Genomic DNA, 20,843 nt, shown 5'->3' with positions numbered 1-20,843 from the left:
TCCCAACCCTGACCAAGTAGTTTTTGTGGCTAAAGCTAAGTTAACCTTAACCATAGCAGTGTTGGATCAGAAAACCTTTAGTTTTGCTCACAAATGACTGAAAAATTATGTTGTTGTACCCAACACAGTCTCACTCTGAAGTTGTCGAAAACCAGCGCTTGGTCAGTAACTTCTGGCGTGAAACACTAACGCATGTTGGCATGATACGTGGCCAGTCAGCGCAGCCAGTCGCTATTATTGTTTAATGACACCGGGTGGCATCAGGGGGAAATGCGACAAGAAAACAACAAAAGAAAGGGGGTGAAAAGTCTGAGTAGGGCAGGTGGGAGTTGTAATGGATGGGTCCAACAGCCACCGATTTTCAATGAGGAGATCAGTGTTCACTTCTTGTTTGAATGTAAAGCCAAACCCTGTCCTTTTTTCCCTAGAGCCAACCGTGTGCATGTGTTGGCTAAATGTAACCACATGTGTTTGTTGTTGAAGGAAAAAAAACGTCATTTGCAGTGTTGTACCAATGCAGTGTGTCTATTTTGAAAGAGACTGTGTGTAAACTGTACATGTCCTGTGTTAAATGGAAGTGTATTTTGAAAACAGACAATGCATGTGACAGGCTGAAGTTGACACGGCATCACAGAATGTCAACAACAACGAACAACAACACTCAGGGTACCTTGCACATCATATCTCGACATGGAAAGTCCATGACCAAACATCGATATGTGATATGTGAGAATGTGTTGTTGTACCCCTAGGGACGTCTAGAGGGCATCTGCAAAAGATGTATTTTTTCCTTCAGCTTGGTCGACTTATACTTAAGTACTATAATGTACTGTTTAAGGACCTTTAATATTAGATACCAATGATTCAAACCAGGCCTGAGTATGATTGACCCTTCCTACTGCTCAGCTTTCACATTGGTAATGTTGTTCTGTACATGAGTACACTTGCATTATTTGTGTATATTGTTATATAATGAAGGACACCACAGCAATCGCAAGATTGCAAGTCCATACAATAAAGTCATCCTCAGCATTATACCTATTATAGTTTATATTTTGATGACAATGTCAAGAGCAACCCTCTAGCCTGCTCTCCTTTATCACTCATGGCTGTACAGCTCATAGGATGACACTGACATGTGCTGCCCACATTTGCAGAAAGAGGGGACCGGTGACGTTGAGAAATACCTTAGCACCTCTACTCCTCAACTGCTACTTCAGCTATGTAGATGTCCACTCCACTGTTTGGGTTTTCACATCTGGTGTGAACCACACCAGATGACACATGAACCGTACTTCATACCACCTTTTCAAGTGTTTGGATCAACGAACCATGCACGGGTATAATACACAGTGTTCACACATGACAAACAAACTAGACTTTGCTGTCAGGTCCCTGTGTTACAGCCTCCTTGATATAGTTTGTTGTGTTGCCAGCCTTGATAAAGTCGTGATGGCTGGTATTGTTTTATCCTTGTGAGTGTGTGTCATCTTAGCAAAATGTGGTCCCAGGGACAAAAATTATAACAGGAAGTACCAAAGAAGCCATTTCGACTAATTTACCAGGTGTTTATATGTCTGTCTGTCTGTCTGTCTGTGGATATATTATTTTGTCACCCAATAGCGTCACATCCGTGCATGATGTTATCTAGAAGTTTACAGGTGTGTAGTTAAGATCAAAATGAAGACCGACTTCAAAGATGTGTGTGGTCCAAGCAAGCAAGGCAGAGGTAGGGGGGTAGGATGTAGGAGGTAGGGAAGCAGCCATTGGGCCCCCACGTTATGCCCTTAGCCCACATTCATTTGAAGTAGTGAATTGAGTGGAGTGATCCCATCACAAGAAGTTGCCTATTTTCATTTTCCATAAATGCTTATCCTGTTGGGGGTCACAGGGGGCTGGAGCCTATCACAGCTGACATTGGTCAAGAGGCGGGGTACACACTGGACAGGTCGCTAGCCTTTCACAGGGCTGACACGTAGAGACAGACAACCATTCACTCTTACACCTATGGCCAGTTTAGAGTCACCAATTAACCTGGATGTCTTTGGACTTCCAGACTTAGGTTTAAAATAGGTCTGTCCATTCAGACTTATACAGCTGACAGCACTGTCTTTAAAACAATGTGAAAGCTAAAAAGTGACTCTTTTCTACACTGCATTAGGTCAGGTAATAAAAGCTTTTTCACTGAACTGTGGGAGTAACAGGGACACTCAGGGCTCTATGTCTATACCCTGCATGACGTAATGATGACAGGACACTCCCAGTATGATTGGAGTTACATGCAAATGAAGTAGAATAAAGCAAGGTGAAATTGTTTTTTTTGCCATCTGAGGATGAGTTCTGTTTTAAGTGCAGCAACCTCAGTTGACAATAATGGGATTGCATCAGCAAAACCAAACTATGAGTTGGAAATGCTCAACACTTAGATACTAAATATTGTGACTAAACACTTACAGTAAAGGAATAATAAAACGTTTTGGGAAACATTGCTTCCTTGCCTAGACTTAGATGACAAGATTGATACCACTCTAATGTCTGTGCAGCTAAGTACACAACTATCAGCTGGCTAGCGTCGCTAAGCATAGAGACTGAAAACAGGCAAAACGCAGGACTGTGCTGATATAAAGAGTAATGAGTGGTTCCTACTAGACGTAACTGCTTAGACCTGAAAACCCTCCTCTTCAGTTTATCAGGTTCCTTTAGCCATTGGCACATATGAATGACATCTGCACCTTTGAATTTGAAATGCAACACAAATGCACAGCACCATTACGTGCAAAGATTTTCCTTTACCTTGAACCAGATGCTGCACGGTCCTGTATATATCAAAATGGTCAGGTTTAACAAAGAATTATACCAGCTTTGTGTTGAAAAAGACATGGTGTGGGATGGGGAGATTCTGGGAATGCAATTTAATTGGAAAAATCTTTAAATTAAAAATTCCCTTTACACTGTATTATCACACGTCCTCAGGGTCTGCTGTTCCCACCAATGTTTTCTCCACAAGGTTAGCGGGGGCAACAGCTGTGTGCATCATCATGTTCTTTCCAAGTTCTGGCAAAAGGGCCACAAGATCTCTTGCAGTGATCAAGCTGTGTGTGTTGTTTCAATTCAAAAATTGGTGAGCAACCAGCAAAGGGTAGCAAAGACTGGAGTAATGAGGTCTCATCTCTTAGAGAGTGTGAACAGGCTGGCAGCAGCACTCTGCACTGATTGGAGACGGGAGATATTTCTCTTGCTGAGTCATGGATAAAGGGAGATACAGTATGAGCTTGGAAATAATGCAAGCACGAATAAATCTCTTCATGCAAATAAAAGAACACCTAATCTTGCTGATACACCTTAGCCGAAGAAAGCATACTAGGTCTAAATATCACACTATTATGGGCCTCAGACTTAAAGGATGATTACTCTGTTTTGCAACATGGATACTATTTTCAGAGGTTTGACCATAATTACCATCAGTCATGATTACATTATTCTCACCAGGTTAAGTACTGACTGAGATCTGGGAACATGACAGTATTGCTAAAAATACATCAAATGTAGAAAGAAACATGAGCAGTCAGATGATCAAACAGGTTTTAAACAACCCTCTTAGGTTGGCCAGATGTATTTGGATGAAAAAACAAAAGGTGTAAAATAATTGCATAAACTGTCCATTGTAAACATCTGTCACAATTTACAGACTTCCTGCTTCCATTATGACCTGCCTTACTTGTCATGTGCACACACAGATTGTGTATTATAGTAACCAATTATTACAAGCACTTAATACACTAACTTTGGGTTTTATCTACAAATAGTTGTTTTTAAGTTGTTTTAACCCTTTGGGCCCTAGGCGTTTTTGGGGTATTTTTTACTGCCTTTACTTAAGCTCATATCACAGTCATTATAAAGGCTACATACACATGCTATATCTTGTTTTTTTCAGGACAATCTGGGCTAGCCAGATTTGCCATCATTTTGTGTCCTTCTATGTGCCTGTATTTTATATTAATTTTTATATCAATGAAAAAAACAAATCTTTGTTACTAAATTCTTACATTTTTACATGTATCTCAGCATAGCAAGTTGGAAGTTGACATATTCTGCCATATATGAAGAGGGGAGACTCTCTGGAATCTGGCAATATAAGAACCACGATGGTGGGACATTGTGTCACTTCACAGCTGTCCAAAACATGTGGTTTGTGCCAGGTGGAAAATGATTGCCAGTATTTTTTCATTATTGCAAGAAATTCCATTGACTCATTCACAAGTCAAAAATGTGTTTTATCTGAAAGAAACATGCAATATTTACATCTAAGATCATAGAAAAATAGTCAACCAAGTGCAATAATGTCCTCCAAGATAATATTTGCCACTTTGTTTGCAGTAAACAAAGTTTGTTGTTGTTGGTGGGGGGGCACGTGTCCCCCTCAATGTATATGGTGACTACGGCCCTGTCATGCATGCATAATTAGGCTACAGTTGTCTAGGTGCGCAAAGGTGAAGTGCGCTGGTCTTGTCATACAAAGTTTGATGGAGTGTCAACTGGACAATATGGAGATATTTGCATCTTGAAAGCAGGACTACAAATGTGGATAGACAGGGAGAAACACACACAAGCTTAAGACGTGGTAAGATACGATATTTCTCACTATATGAAGTGACTGATAACAAGATCTATATGATGGATCGTAAAGAAATTCGTCAGGTGTTTATTTTGTAGACAATCTGTATTTACAGTGTGATGGGATGACAGCACAATGATATGTGGTATTGTAAAGCTCTGCTCCTGCTCTTTCATGTGATATGCGTGGCATTTCTGTGCGAGCCTGTGTTCGGGAGTAATCCATCCAAGAGTAATGTGTGTGCAAAGCTGCACGAAAGCTCTGTTATTCATGATTTTAGTGTAACTTTATCATTTTTTTTCGCTGTGAAAACATTGGACTACCGACAAGTGGTCTTGGTCTTGTCGGAAAGCTGTGATTCTGCTGTTTCACATGATATGCGTGGCTTCTCACTATGACGCACGGTCGCGGAGAAAGTCAATAGAGAAGAACAGGTGTGAATTTGGACGCACTATGCGTCGTTCGGGCCCATAGGGTTAAGAATATAGCTTTGGGGCCTGAGTCCACATAGTGTTTTTTCTGAGCATCAGTGTCTTTTTTTTCAATTGTTCCCAATGAGGAGGGAGCATATGTGGCTGCATGTGGCCGCCTGGAGAAATGGCACTGCACTCAGCTTTTTTTTTTTTTTCATTAAGAGAACTCAGCTTTTGTAATTTAGAGCACTCTGGCTTTTTGTGCAGCCACTTGTTGCGCTTCTAGTTGAGAATCTCTGAGTCTTTCAAAAAGGCACTGGTGTAGTCCCTGTTGCTCCTTTAGCCACTGTCGATCCTGAGCTGTATATATCAGTCAAAAATGATCACAACAAACACAGAAAAGCCCTTTTGCTTCATCAAAAAAGCGCTCAGCGCTGGCATAAAGGACTCCCACAGTGCCCTACCAGCACTTGTCTGCCAGAGAAAAACTCTATTTGTTACAAGCTGCCTGCTTGTTTGATTGGCTGAGCTTCTTGCCTTGTGGGCAACCTGGTCTCACTCCAAAGTCGTCGAATATCGGCATGGTCAGTGACTTCCGGTGTCAGAGAGCGCCGACAAAAGCCGCACTTTTAAGTTGGTGTGATACACGGCTGGTCGCTGTTATTCTGTAATGGTGCCGGGGGTGTCAGGGGGAAACGTGGCCGGACAACAATGTCAGTTAAGGGGGTGGAAGTCCGAGTAGGGCGGTGGGAGGGGTGGTGGATGAGTCCAGCAGCCACCAACTTTTACCCAGGAGGCTGGTGTTCACTTCTTGTAAGATTGTAAAGCCAATCCCTGTCCTTTTTACCTAAACCCAACCATGTGCTTTTGTTGTCGAAATCCAATCACTTGCGTGTGTTGGCTTAATGTAACCACGTGTTTGTTGCTGAAGGAAAAAAACGTCAGTTTGCTGTGTTGTACCAATGAAGTACGTAAGTTTTGAAAGAGACTGTATGCAAACTGTACATTTCCTATGAAAGCAGAAGTGTATTTGGGCTAAATGTTAAATGAAAATAATTCTAAAATTAAAATGAATAAGTTAATAATATAATTTAAAAATTCTTTTGAAAATTGATATAGGCTCAAATTACTTATTTGTTGCTAATGAGTATACTGCATTAAACCTTTTCTGTCCTGTACTGGGCAGACAGACTCAAAAACAACCTCTCAGCAATGAGTCTACATATTAATCGATATAGCTAACAAGTTAGCAAACAGTCAGATACTGACGCATAAAGACAGACAAACAGGAGTATCTCTTTGAAGTCCAACATTCATGATGTGGCACTTCGTCAGTAAAATATCTTGGTCTCCTCACTCAGATAACCATCACAGTAAGCTAAAAGTTGCTGGAAAAAAAAAAGTCAGTTTGCTGTGTTGTACCAATGTAGTACGTGTATTTTGAACAGTGTTGGGTAAGGGTTACTTTAAAAGTAATCAAAGTACATTACTGCGTTACTTTTAAAAAAAAGTAACCAGTTACTTTACTGCGTTACTCCCTGAGTAAAGTAACTCAATTACTTTAAAAGTACTTCCAACGTTACTCCCTGAAAAGTAACTCAAGCACTTTTAAAGTATTTTTGAGTATTCTACATTTCCTATTGGCCAATGGACCACAGGGCGCTAAGCCTACATTTTTTTGTCTCCAAAATTAAAGTTAAGGACCACTTGCCCTTCACTGAGATCCACTTCTCCCATCACAGCCGTCACTTTGACCAGTAGAAACACAGAACGATCTGCTGCCGTAGACAACTGTATGACAACAACACCCCAGCGTTTTTAATATTTCCTCTAGGGATGTTACCACACAGAGTAAAAGGGGGAAATGATGGTGTGAAACAGCAGAGGCACTTTGTCAACCCGCTGAGTTAACGTTACTGTCATTAGCATCAAGCTAGCAAACAATGTTACATCCTCACAGTCGGACATAAAGTAATAACATTAACAAATAGCAGCGGGGCTTTTACTCACCACAACTGCAGAGGCTCCCAGCTTCATTTGAAACAGACTACATTATAGACGCTCCGTTATTTATTAATCCCTCTGTGTGTTTATATTTACTTTTTATCCGCTCCATTGTCTTTGTAAAGTTAACATATTGCACCGTCATTTCAAACTCAACAATTGTTTCAAATTAAAAGCCCCTTATAACCTTGGCTGAGAGAATCATAGATATATATACATAGATGCTGCATTCAACGGTGCTCCTCATTGGAGCGATACATCAACGTGGCCGCCATCTTGCCCAGGTGGAGCCGCGCTGCCTAATGCATGTATGTCTATTGAGGCAGGAGATTATTTATGATTAAAATCATCATTACTCGCTGAATTCTCAACCGATTTTCATGCGGTTTGGTTTGTTTGTTACAATTGTCAGACATGTAGTTATGATACAGGATACTTGGTTAAATAAAAAATGCAGCTTTTCATACCAAAATATTTGATCTTATGTAGATAAAGTAACAGTAATAGTTCTACAACACATTTAAACTAAACTTTCCCCATGTAATAAATATAAATAAAAGTAAATAAAAATAAATAAAGTAACTGTCCTGATCTGGTCCTAATGCCAAATTAAGCTAACGCTATGTCACACAACTTAAAGAAAAAAGGTTAACCTTTATATAATAACGTTATTACTTATAAAATTATGATGCTTTGTCAAACAGCTATGTCGGCGAATGTGTTATTCCAAATTGTCAACTATCTGCTTCATGGCACCAAAGTGACATAACGCAGTATAACGTTAGTAGTTAACTTGTGGCCTGAATTGTAACGTTAACTACAAATTGGAACTGCGTTTTTCTGACACACTTATTTTGTGTGTAGTTTCCCAAAAAACACAGATAGGAGACGAGCATGGGTAGCAGCAGTGTGGAGAAAGGACTTTGTCCCGAATGACTCCTCAGTCATCTGTAGCTGTCACTTCAGACCTGAGGGCTTCGACAGGACTGGGCAGACTGTCCATTTTAAGGGATGGAGTGACTCCTTCTGTATTCAATTTTCCCGAGCATCTCTGCAAAAAATAATATTACTGTACACTGTGTATATTTTTTTGTAAACATGACCTAATAATGTAAACAGTTCTGTGTCCAGGCTCCCATGGGCACTGTGGTGTTATACATATGAGATTAAAGCAAAATTTTGTGTAAACATGCAACTCTAAGTCATTTATTTTCACTTGTACAAAACCAACATTTGTTAATCAGAATGTGTAACTACACTGCAGCTCGGCACAAACCTGCTGATACACTATTTTTTGCACATTGTGTGACTTAAAATGTGACTAAACATTTATAGCTAATCAAAATTAATAATTAAATGACATCATGGTGGGCATTGTACATCTAGTAAGAAAAAAAGAATATTTATTACATGGGGAAAGTTTAGTTTAAATACGTTGTAGAACTATTACTGTTACTTTATCTACATAAGATCAAATATTTTGGTATGAAAAGCTGCATTTTTTATTTAACCAAGTATCCTGTATCATAACTACACGTCTGACGATTGTAACAAACCAAACCGCATGAAAATCGGTTGAGAATTCAGCGAGTAATGATGATTTTAATCATAAATAGTCTCAACCGATTTTCATGGCAGGCAGATGGCAGGCATAAATATATATACGTAGATGCCGCATTCAACAGCGCTCCTCATTGGAGCGATACGTCAACGCGGCCACCATCTTGCCCAGGTGGAGCTGCGCTGCCTAATGCTGACGCTTTTAGGTGACTACAACAACATGTCGGCTGGCACATGACTATCGAAGCGAATCGTGACCAATATTTAAATTAAAATGCATTTGCAGAAATGCTTTTTCATTTTAAGAATGTGGCTGCATTATTTGACTCATAAATAAATAATCATCAGTCATCCTATTTGCTATTTCATTTTCGTGGTCTGCCCTGCAAAATAGTGCCCATAATTCGAAAATGAGTTGGCAATCTGATAGGTTTAACGTTATCTCCGTTATTAGAACCAAACGACAGCTGTTGCTGTTTCGGAGCTGAAGGACCAGCGTTCTAAAAGTAACGGAAGTAACTGATGTCTTGTTTGAAAATGTACTTAAGTATTTGATTACTCAAACAGCAAACTAACGCGTTAGGTTACTTGTTACTGCAAAAAGTAACCAAAGTACTCTTACTTTGTAACGCGTTATACCCAACTCTGATTTTGAAAGAGACTGTATGCAAACTGTACATTTCCTATGAAACCAGAAGTGTATTTTGAAAAGACACAATGCATTGAAAAGGATGTAGATTGACATGATGTCTGGGAATGTCAACAATAGAGGCAGGAGGATACCCAATATATTTTGACATGAAAGCTGACTGACGAAATAGCGATATTTGATGAGTTGGGATGAGAATGCTTTGATTATTTCCTCTAACGCAGATGCAGAACATATCATTCGTGTTAGTTAGCCATTGGCTGTAATCTTTGTGGTGTGTTCAGGTGCAACTCTTTGGCTGAGACACAACGTTAGAAGACTTAAGAGTCGCCACTAGTTCTTTGATGTTGGTTTAGTGTGCCTGGGCCTTAACTGTGTGGAACTGTAAAGTTGGGTATTGACTCTCATTGAGATTGTCTGTGTGATCAGATTCAAAGCACAACTAAGGATCATTTATTTTATGATAAAAATTGAAACTACGGGCAAAGGGGGTTTCACGTGGTCCAAGTGTTAATGGGTATGGAATTACAAAATTTCCTTGAGAAACCTCAAAGCCATTTAATATTCTTAGTATTGGGTCACCTGGAAAATGGGGACACCACTTAGGTCAGTTTTCAGCTCATACAAAAGAGGAGGATGAAGGAGGAGGAAGAAAGAATAGAGATGAGGACTGGCCGTCTAATGGATGTGCAGTGACACACTGAAAAACCACAATCACAACAAATCATTTATATGATGCAGAGAAGCCAAGGTTAGGTCACTGAAACCCAGTTACCCAAATTGGACAATGACCTTTTGCCATACAAAATACCACCATCCTGAAGTGGCTGTTCTTTGTTATATACTGTACAACACTGTGTGTAAATGCAAATGTAGGTCTGGAATATGGCAATCCATTCTTTCAAAGTGGTGTTTACTTTACTCCCATGTTGAAGCATTTGTCATGCCTCTTCCATTATGTAACAGCTGCTCCCACAAGTGAACCTGTAAAGCAGAACATCCAGAGTCTTAAACATTATTCCGCTCTGTCAGAAAGCTGGCTACCTCCCCTCTACCACACTGTGCATCTCGCTGCATAGTTCAGGCTTTTTATGATTACCCATGCTACAGATTGTAAGTTACCTTTTGTGTCATGACAGTGAGTTGGATGCTCTTTTAAAATGAGTCATGTTTGGCTGCAAACTTTGTCCAGTTGCAAACAGCTGGTTCAGTATCCATGTCGCTTAACTTTAGTTGCAACAAATTTTGCACATTAACAAAATCACATGGAGGGTTAAACTATGTAATGCTTCAGAATTGCGTAACTATCAATTTCAAACATGTCAGCACACAAGTCTGGTTGTCTAATCCCCCGTTATCCCCCCACAGTGGTGTGAAACACTGTCAGCACTGTACTTGACATTAAGAGAGATGGGAGAACAAAACTGTTAGCCTGATGAGCATAAATTATTTCCAGATGTCATGCAAACCAACTAATTTATCCAAATCATGGAAATTATAACTTCTCAAGGTAAATACCACTCATGGACTAAGGGTGGAAAAGGCGACGGTATAGTGAGTCAGCCCCTAAACATCTGCATCTCTGAAGGGCCTTTTCAGGACAGCTACGGACTATGAGACAGAGTCCGACCACGTTTCCATCTTGAATCAAGCTGAAAATGTATTCTCATTCATGAATATGTACGTATGTAATTTATTGTGGAGTAGTCATGGCAACTGGCTACAGCATTAATAGATTCCAGCTGTCAATTAAAGACACCCATAGAGAGTTCAATGGTGGGCATTGTTCAGCCAGATTGGTGAGTCAGAGGAGCACCGGAGGCGGGGGGACTGTGCGGCTGCACTTGGCAGAGCAAGAGGGAGATGTGATACACCAGAAGCAAGTTACAGCAACGGTTAAGTGTTGGAAAGACATTCAGTCCCAGCCTCTTTGTGGGGACGAGTGGGAGCCAAAGAAACAGCAGCTACTTTTTTCGTGGAATAGACATTTGTGGAAAGCTTGTATAATAAACGTAGGTATGCCCTTAAGTTATCAGAACCAGAAGTTACATTTTACCTAAATAAAAACCACTGATAACAGAACATTAGTAGTCCACAACATAGTTTAGAGGGATTTGTTCCTGATTGTGAAATGATAGTATCTGGTCCTGTTTTTGAGCTTACCTCCCAGTGAGATTGAGTGGGTGGTGTGGGAAGAAGGTGTGGTCAGTTACTCCATCGTTTTCATGTAAGAAGAGGTGTAACAGGGTCTGAGGTTGGCCATGGGAAAACTAAGAGAGGAATATTCCAGAAGGGCTTTCCAAACCCAAAATGGGATGGAAATATGTGTGCATCACGTGACTGACCATGTTAGTGGGCTCTTTTGCTCAAAGCGGTTTGTTAAAAAAAATACTGTTGGAGCCATGTGAATGTATTTCAAAGAGAAATTATTGAGTAATGACACTTGGACAGAGATGACTGGTTCCTTCAGATTTAGGGGCTTGCATATTCTGCAGCCTTAGTAATCCTCTTATCCAAATAAAAGCCCAGACAACAGACACATTAAAGTTAAATCTTTTATTTTAGATAATGGTTTCACTTTCGGTGTTGATTCTGTTGTGTTTAGCATGTATGCCTAGTTACTAAAGTGTCACCTACAGAGATTTCAACAGTTTGATAAGTTTAGTGCAGTGACGCTGTGCAACATGGATCTGATAGACTTTAGATGTATGCAGACTGTATGATGACAGTGCCTACTGAATTGCAAGCTACGATGTACGATGCAATATCTTCCCATACTGAGTGCACAAGGATACTGCACCAATTATTACTTTTTTAACAGTGAAGCACAACATAGATGGTCACACTGTTAAATTTTTGTGGGCACAATATACTGCAGTGCGTCTGTGTGTTTGCTAGCTGCTAGGTTGCTCACCTGGCACTGGCAGCTGCAACTCTGCCGCTAATTCCTTCCATATTTCATCCTTCTTTACGTGATCATGGTAAGAGCTGAAGGACTCATCATACAGGCAAGTCTTCTGCTGGCACAACTCCACAAGGTCGTCTTTGCTGAATTCTACACATTTCTTTTAGCATGTTTTGCCTCCATGGCAAGCTGCTCACCATCTATTTGTTTGGGTTTAGCACCAGTGCATCATTTCATGCTGCTTTTCTATTGGTTGGTTAGCAGACGTAGGTTGTAACAGCATTTAAATTTGACACTGTCAGAATTTTACCCCAGGTTGTCTTAAAATCGCAAGACTGTGACAACAGCCATCTTTGAACCTCTTTCACTGTGTGACGTAGGATGATCGTTTTAGAGCCATGACCAAAGATATTGCCACATTTCTTTAATGTTTCGCCTGGGATAGTCCAAAACTGCACAGTGTGCACTGGGCTTGAGATGGCTAAATGTTTAAATGGGGTTTCAAAAGAGGCCAGGGGTGCCCCAAGATTTATTGTTGTTCATTTATTGGAAAGACCTTAGAATTGCATCTCTGCTCTTTGCAGATGATGTGGTTCTGTTGGCTTCATTAGAGTGTGACCCCAGCATGCATTGGGGTGGTTTGTAGCTAAATGTGAAGCAATTTGGATGAGTGTCAGTACCTCCAAGTCTGAGGCCATGGTTCTCTGCTGGAAAATGGTGGATTGCCCCCTCCGGTTTGGGAGTGAGCTGCCTCAAGCAAAGGAGTTTGAGTATCTCAGGGTCTTGTTTACAAGTGAGGGTAAAATGGAGCTTGAGATGGTCAGGCAGTTTGGTGTGGCATCGTTAGGTAGTGACAGAAAGAATGAGATTATGGATACAAGTAGCTGAAAGGAGTTTCCTCTGCAGGTTGATTGGGTAAGGAGTTCAGACATTCAAAGGGACCTTGGAGTAAAGCCACTGCTCCATCGCTTTGAAATGGGCTAGTTGAGGTGGTTCTGGCATCTGATCAGGATAACTCCTGGGCACCCCCTGTGGATTTCTGGGCACACCCAGATGGTAGGAAGCCCCAGGGTTGACCCAGAACATGCCTGAGGGATTATAAATCCCATCTGGCCTGGGAATGCCCCCAGGTGGAGCTAGCAGTGCTGGGGAGAGGGACATCTTTAATACCTTGTTAGCCTGCTGCCCCTGTGATCCGGTCTTGGATAAGTGGATGAAAATGGATGGATGGACTTGGATGGATGGTTGTATTTTTGAATTCTAATTGATGATGCACTTGAACAACTTGTTTGAAGGCATCAAGACATAAGAAAAGTTTGAAAAAGACCCAGAGTGAACTAAAATGCTTTAATTTCTCTTTGTAAGTTTGTATAACTTGACTGTTTTGGAGTGTCTGCACATATGTGGCCAGCCAGATGACGATCCAGGTATGTAGCTGAGAGGCCACGTCAGTGTAATGTCCACCAGTGTGGATCATCTGGACTGCTTTGTGTCATTCCAAAATATCAGTGTTTAATCTCGATAAGAGTTAGGGTAGGGAAATCAAAGGAAATGAAGGATGGTATGCAGCTGTGCTCCTCATGTGTGCAACACATTTCCATTATATAACTCCTTGTGGGCCTAAAACATTTCTTCTTTTGATTTTTTCCCCTCTTGGCCAGCTGTTAGGCCTGTCTGCTTCCTATTTAGCTTTTGTCTTTCAAAAATCTTTCATTTCTTAGTGACCCCATAGAGGGTGTCAAAAATAATGGCAAAAAAATCATTAGTCTGTGTTAATCACATAGGCTCAAAAAGGACATATGTTTTTGTTTATCTACAAAATACAAAGAACGGTCTGTATCTGAATGTGTTAGCTCTCAGCGGTGAGCTGTACTGCACCTTTTTTTACTCTCTTTATGACTGAAACTGACTTTATTTAGTTTATGAATGCTCGGTGCACATCATGGATTATTAACATTCATCCATGTTTTTCCAATTATTGTTGCCATTGTTTGTTTCACAAACAACATGCCTAAATAAAAGACATTAAATCCCCAAAACAGAGGTAGGTGGGAGCCTCCCACTGTGCAGAAATAGCTAAATAAAAGACTGTTTTATGCCTTCCGCCTACCTCAGTAAAGATTACATGTTTCAGTGTTTGTCTGTAACTTCCTCAGATGTTAAAATGCTGAGCTTTGAAGCTGGAGATGATGAAGCAGAAAAAAGGACAAGGCACATGGCTCTCCCTGATCATTATTGCTGATCTGAGATTATACAAATATTTGAGATAAAGCACAGCTTTTGGAGGATATGAGATTAAACAGATGCACAATTTGATGAGTACATCAGCAACTGAATGTCAAGTCATTTGGCAGATTTAAGGGGCTGGCTTCTTCCCTGCAGAGGAAATGGCCTGTATAAATAATTTTTAGCTGTGTTTCTGTCTATGTCCCTTAGCAACGGCTCACAGACAGAGACACACATACACACAGAGAAAAAACAACCCGGTGTCATTCCGAAGTCTTTGACTACCAGCAATTGGGCAATGACTTCCGGCATTAGACACAGATTAAAAAAGCTGTCCTTTCACATTGGCATGATACCTGGCCGGCCATTTTATAACGGTGCCTAGTGGCATCAGGGCGAAATGCGGCCAGACAACAATGTGCAGTAAGTTAAGGGGCCAAAAAGCCCAAGTAGGACAGGTGGGAGGGGTGGTGGATGGGTCCAACAATCACTGCTTCACCGTTCACTTTCTGTATGACTGTAAAGTCAAACCCTGTTATTTTTTTCGAAACCTAACCACATGCTTTTGTTTTCTAAACACAATCATGTGCGTGTGTTAGCTAAACGTAAACCACATGCGTTTGTTGCAGGAGAAAAATGTCAATTTGCAGTTTTGTACCATTTACCTCATTTATTTTGTATAAAAACTGTACATATCCTGTGAAAACGGAAGGGTAGTTTGAAAACACACAGTGCATGTAACAGGCTGAAGTTGACAGGACGCCCCAGAATGTCAATAACCAGTGCAATCCGGGTACCTTGCATGACATGTCGACATTGGCAAATTCATGACCAAGCATTGATATGTAACGAGGTAGGAGTGAAAATGTGTTGGAAAAATACATACATATATATATTTCAAAAACTTATATTATGCATAACCAAGCACCAACGTAGAGAGTTTCAAACCCACATTTCTAATTTGGTACTTTGTGAGGACCCTGACTGATTAAATGCATTCCCTAACCTTAAAGAAACAGTTCAACTTTCTGCAAAATACATGTAATTGCTTTCTTGCTGAGAACAAATAAATGGTAGAAAATAAATGGTAGAAAATATGAAGCTACCCAAGGGCGTAAGGTTGCCACTGAACATTAGAGACATGTCTCCATCAATATTTTGAGAAGACAGAATTTTCCCTTCCAGTATTTGAGTCAACTCATTGGCATTATGCCAATTAATTGCGTCGCGTTTTGTTTCGATACGATATTATATATACAATATACTCTATTGTAGAGAAATTTGTCTCTGACTCAGGAGCTGCACCAGTATTGCTGCCTTACAATAATAGTCCAGAAGCAATGAAAAGCATACACCATAGTTAAAAAGAACATAAAAACACAAACCACACATAACAGTATTGCACATCAGACACTCATGTATTGCACATAACACCAGCACACAACAGGGCACCATAAGCAAAACACAACACAACCTCTAAGCATCAGGCAACATTATTTATAATCTTAATTGAGGTTGGTACAAATTATTTTTTTTAATGGTTCAGCTTAAATCTGGGCATCCTGTATCATCTACCCAAGGGTAAAAGCTTGTACTCGGTATGGAGAATGTGGGAAGAGTCAGACAGTATTCTCTGTGCTTGTCTGAGAACACACTATTCATACAGTGTCCGGAGGGAGTGGTGTTCTAATTGGTGTTTCAGTAAGGGACAGTTCATTTTAGTTTTCAATATGGGTGATCTTGCATTATGCCTGATAAAAAGCATTTTCAGTTAGTTTTGGTATTCCACCTCTGCTGAAGAGCAGGGCATGGCCCCTCTTGTCTAGAGAGAGTCCCAAACAGGGCTTTGTGTCTGTCAGACAGTCTGAAGGGACGACTACCATATCAGCAGAGCAGTAACGTAATGCAGAGCAGACTATAAAGCAGGTAGATTTTTTTTTTTTAAACATTATGACTTTATTGTCATTAGATTACGAGTTTAATCTCATAATATTACAACTTAATTTGCAACTTCTCAGAGAATGCAGATATGCTGGATATGTTTAAAATGTGCAGACAGTTTTGAACTTGAGCAGAAGTCTTGCTGAAACACATATATGCTCGTAAAATCCAGCGGTTTATGGACTAAATGAAATTAATGAATTGTTTATTATCAATGTGAATCGGTGCCACATGCACATTTAAAGAGGTGACTTTCTCAAACTAAAGACACAAAGTAGGACGTAAAAGTAAACAATCACGCCTACATGTGTGCTGACTCAGCAGAGATAACATTAAATGAAAAAAGTTGATCTATAGGAGGATAAATATTTGAAAGCAATTCAGAATGTCTGAGAGCTGTACTGCATCATATTCCAATGTATTTTTATATTTTGCATTGTTACCTATTGCCTCTATTTTGTGTTTTTCTTTACATTAAAAAATATATTTCCACTATAAATCACCACATGAAACTTCACCAGAATGCAGTGAATGAAGTGTTTGATGCTCAAAATGTCCTGGGGGAGGGCCAGACCACCCACTTAATTGGTGTCGCCACCAGTGTTGAGGTAAAACCTACTCCTGTGAAGATACCACCAGCAGCTGCTTAATTTAGCACAAGACTGGAAATAGGGAACGAGTTGCATGGCTTTGTCTAGAGGTAACAAAATAAAATTCCATTTCACCTGCACATGGCTGTGAAGTGTGAGTTAATATTGTTTCAATACCCAATCCATCATTGTTTCACTGCAACCCATTGCCTCACATTTCCTATCATAACTGAGTGTACATAGTCCATAACTGAATTTGGATGTCAAAGTCAGACCACCATTAACTATTAAGGTATTTATCTTAAAGCAAAACATGTTAAACACAAAAACATTTAAAATAATAGGTACTAATATCAACATAAACTCAGAGTTTTGATTTTGTAACGATAGTGCTACTGTTGACTCGTAATAGAAGTCGTATCATTATTCTATTTTCAGCCCTAAAGCTAAAACCCAACGTCTGGCCAAAATGACTTCACTTGACAAAAATGTTGCTATCTTAATGGTCGAAAACACAAATTGGTTTACACAAGAGTAGCAAAACACTCATGCACCCAAGTACAGTCTATACACAGACACACACATTCGGACACAACAAGAGAGGGACAACGTAGACAGCAAAAAAGGCAGTTTTCAAAAAATGCCTGGTTGGCAGGAGAGTTAAGTTTCTGTTTCCCCACTCAGGGAGGACCAGTGTGTTCCCCCTCTACTGTCTTCCGCCCTCAATCCCCACTCTGCTCTTCCTACCAAGGTCATCTGTAAGCAGTTTGCTTTAACACCTGAACACACGCGCACACACACACACACACACACACACGCACACGCACACACACACACACACACACTCGTACATCTGGTGCATCTGTCAGAGTTATGAGCTACATCCAATTCTGTATCTCCTTCCTAATGGGAATAGCAGCCCCGGTGACAGCATTAAGGTAAACTTTGTAAGAGTACTCTACAACTGGAAAGTGGAAAGTCTTAATAGGAGGAAATATGCAGATAATCTGTTACTGCCTAGACAGCTGTAACTTTGACATAATGATTTGCTCTTTTTGTGCTCAGAATGGGGAGCTGTGTTCTCAATAAAGAAAAACCACTGACTGCTGTTGCACCCTGCATGCATTCATTTTTATAAAAGAAGTCCCAGCGAGGGCAGTTTAGAGTAGGAAACACAGATGTCACCACTGATTCATAAAGAGTTTTACAAAGAATGATTTTTTGTTATGAATTGTGGCAGCTTAGTGAAAAATGTCTTCTTCCTTGGTGTCCATTACAAGTCCCCTATACAACACATCAACTAACATTTAACACATTTAAAGAAGTATTTCACTGCTGGAAAGTCTTTTCATAAAACTAGCTGTCCTGCCATCTAGCCATTTGTGACTGAGGGAATAGAAAGAGCAGTATTGGTAACACTTCAGAATCTTCACATTTTTCAAAGGTCTCATGCTGAGTAGCCAGCCAGTGATAGGAACTATAGTAACAGCATGGGAGGACGTGCTCCGTTGTGGTCAGCGCTCGGTTCAGTTTGTCTTTTGCTAAGCGATATTTATGCATACATACAGATATACAGATACAGATAAAGTTGCTGGACCCATCCAAATAAACAGTTTGATAGAATTTCACATCTTTGCTGAGTAAGAGTTTTGTATTAAAGTTATAAAAGGTCTGTCCCATATAGATGCCTGTCCCAGATAGACCTATATACTGTTTAAGTTCAATGTTTGAAACAAATAAAAGCCAGAGGTATGAATTGGAGTTGTATGGTTACCAGGCCATAAGCATTTTTTTTATGTATATGGGGGATATGAATAAACCACTGTGCTCATGTAAACACCATACCTCAAATATGATTATAACCAGGATAAGCCTCATAAACAGGTTATTATTATCAGTGTAAATGCACTCATTGGGTTTGCTGCGTTTGGAGCTGACAAGCTTTGAATCTTTTTTGGGACAAATAGAATGAAAGCCCTTGAGCCTCATAAGGCTTAATTTGCCCATCTCTAACATAAACAGGAAAAAATAAAGCTGAGGGCAAATAGGATTATAACAGCTGATAAGACCATTTCAACTAAACTACAAATAAGACAAAACAGGACAATCAGTCTATCAGTGTAAATATTTCAGCAAATAGCCAAAACAAAAAGCACATACAAGCTAATAAACTCAGATACAACTAAATGCTTTTTATATCACACTCTTATCCCTTTTGTTTGACTATTTAAACTAATATATAGTAAGGGATTGGTAGGAGCCAAGAGATATTGCAAAGAAGAAAGAATGGACTGAGGATTAGAGGGGAAAGGATGTGATGTCTTTGGTTGAACTTTCTCATAATTGCAACATTATTTGTTGCAGCATTGCAATATGGTCTTTTGAGGCCCATTGTCTGAAAAAGTGATATTTTTTCAGCCTCTGTGATAAATTGTTTCCTGTACAAATGTCTCTGCAACATTATGTTCATGTTTCACAGCAAACTGCAAGAATTTGAACTGAACAATGCAGATTAGCAACAATGGCCCAGATATGCATGGTACAACGTAATAAACATCAAATGTGCTAATGAGCAAACAAAATATATATTCATAGGGCACTTGTTAATGTACTTAAGTAAATGGTATTCCGTTTTCATTTGGCACTATTACAAGTACACTCAATTCTACTCTTGTGAAAAAGACCTTTCACTGTACAAACCTAGAATAACATGAATATTTGTAGAAATAATATACATAAAATCTGTGAGGGGAAATCACTGCTTAACGTCACACTCAAATTGCCATGTACACAACAAAAAGTGGCAGCATGGTGGTGCATTGTCAGCATTGTTGCCTCATAGTTAGAAGGCTTGTGGTTCGAATCCAGGATTAGGTAGCCCCTCTGTGCAGTGTCTGCGTGTTCTCCCCTTGTCAGCATGGGCTTTCTACTGGTACTCCGGCTTCTTCCTACAGTCCAAAGGCATACAGGCTAGGTTAATTGGTGACTCTAAATTAACTGTAGGTGTGAATGTGAGCGTGAATGGTTGTCTGTCTCTATGTGTCAGCCCTGTAATAGTCTGGTGACCTGTCCAGGGTGTACCCTGCCTCCTACCCAACATCAGCTGGGATAGGCTCCAGTTCCCTCATGACCCCCAACAGGATAAGCGGTTACGGAAGATGAATGAACAACAAAAAGCTTCCTAAGCATTAGCTTGACCTCCATCTTCCTGCCGAGCGAACTTAGAGATATTACTCAGCATTTTACTCCGGACGAATGAAGCCTAAGATCTGGCCACTTATTCAAGTCAGGGCTCACCAGAATTGCCTTTAGATAAGTTCCATATTTAGACTGATGCCTTGGCTTGTAGGTCCAGATGTGATCGCTATATCCTACTTCAGGAAATGAACAGTAGCTTGGGCTTTTGATATGGCCAAAAAGTAACTCAAAGACTTGCCCTCTCTACATGCTTACAGTGCAGATTCTATCGTTAAGTCACATCTAAGACACTAGATATCACAATAGATTTTGTTCACTTTTATTGTCTTGTTATTGCTAAACTGATCAGTACATTATGTACTAATGCGGAGTTAGTACCACCTCTGCAATTCATAGTAGAAGAGACCGTAGGTCCTGGAGTAAAAAAACAAAAAAATGCTTGTTTCATAGGAGTCTCATATTTTCATGAGTCATTGGGCGGTACTGAGTCAAAGTCATTCAGAAAGTGGAAAGTACAGCACATATGCCAGTCAGCACTATACCATGCAGGATATGAAAACCACAGAAAAGATTTGACTATGATTTTGTGCTTCAGCCATCCATGTTACTGGTCTTTTGTCAAACACAGCAGACCAGTATGATTACCCAAACGGTTATTAGAAGCAATGTAGACTATTCTGTTGGATTGAAGCCGACTTGGGGCTGTGTAGTGTCTAGTGCACCACATGCTTGCGCTGTCATA

This window comes from Epinephelus lanceolatus, chromosome 14, assembly GCF_041903045.1.
Source record: "Epinephelus lanceolatus isolate andai-2023 chromosome 14, ASM4190304v1, whole genome shotgun sequence".
In the NCBI taxonomy this organism is placed as follows: domain Eukaryota; kingdom Metazoa; phylum Chordata; class Actinopteri; order Perciformes; family Serranidae; genus Epinephelus; species Epinephelus lanceolatus.
The sequence above is the reverse complement of the archived record's forward strand: the minus strand, read 5'-3'. Positions refer to the sequence as shown.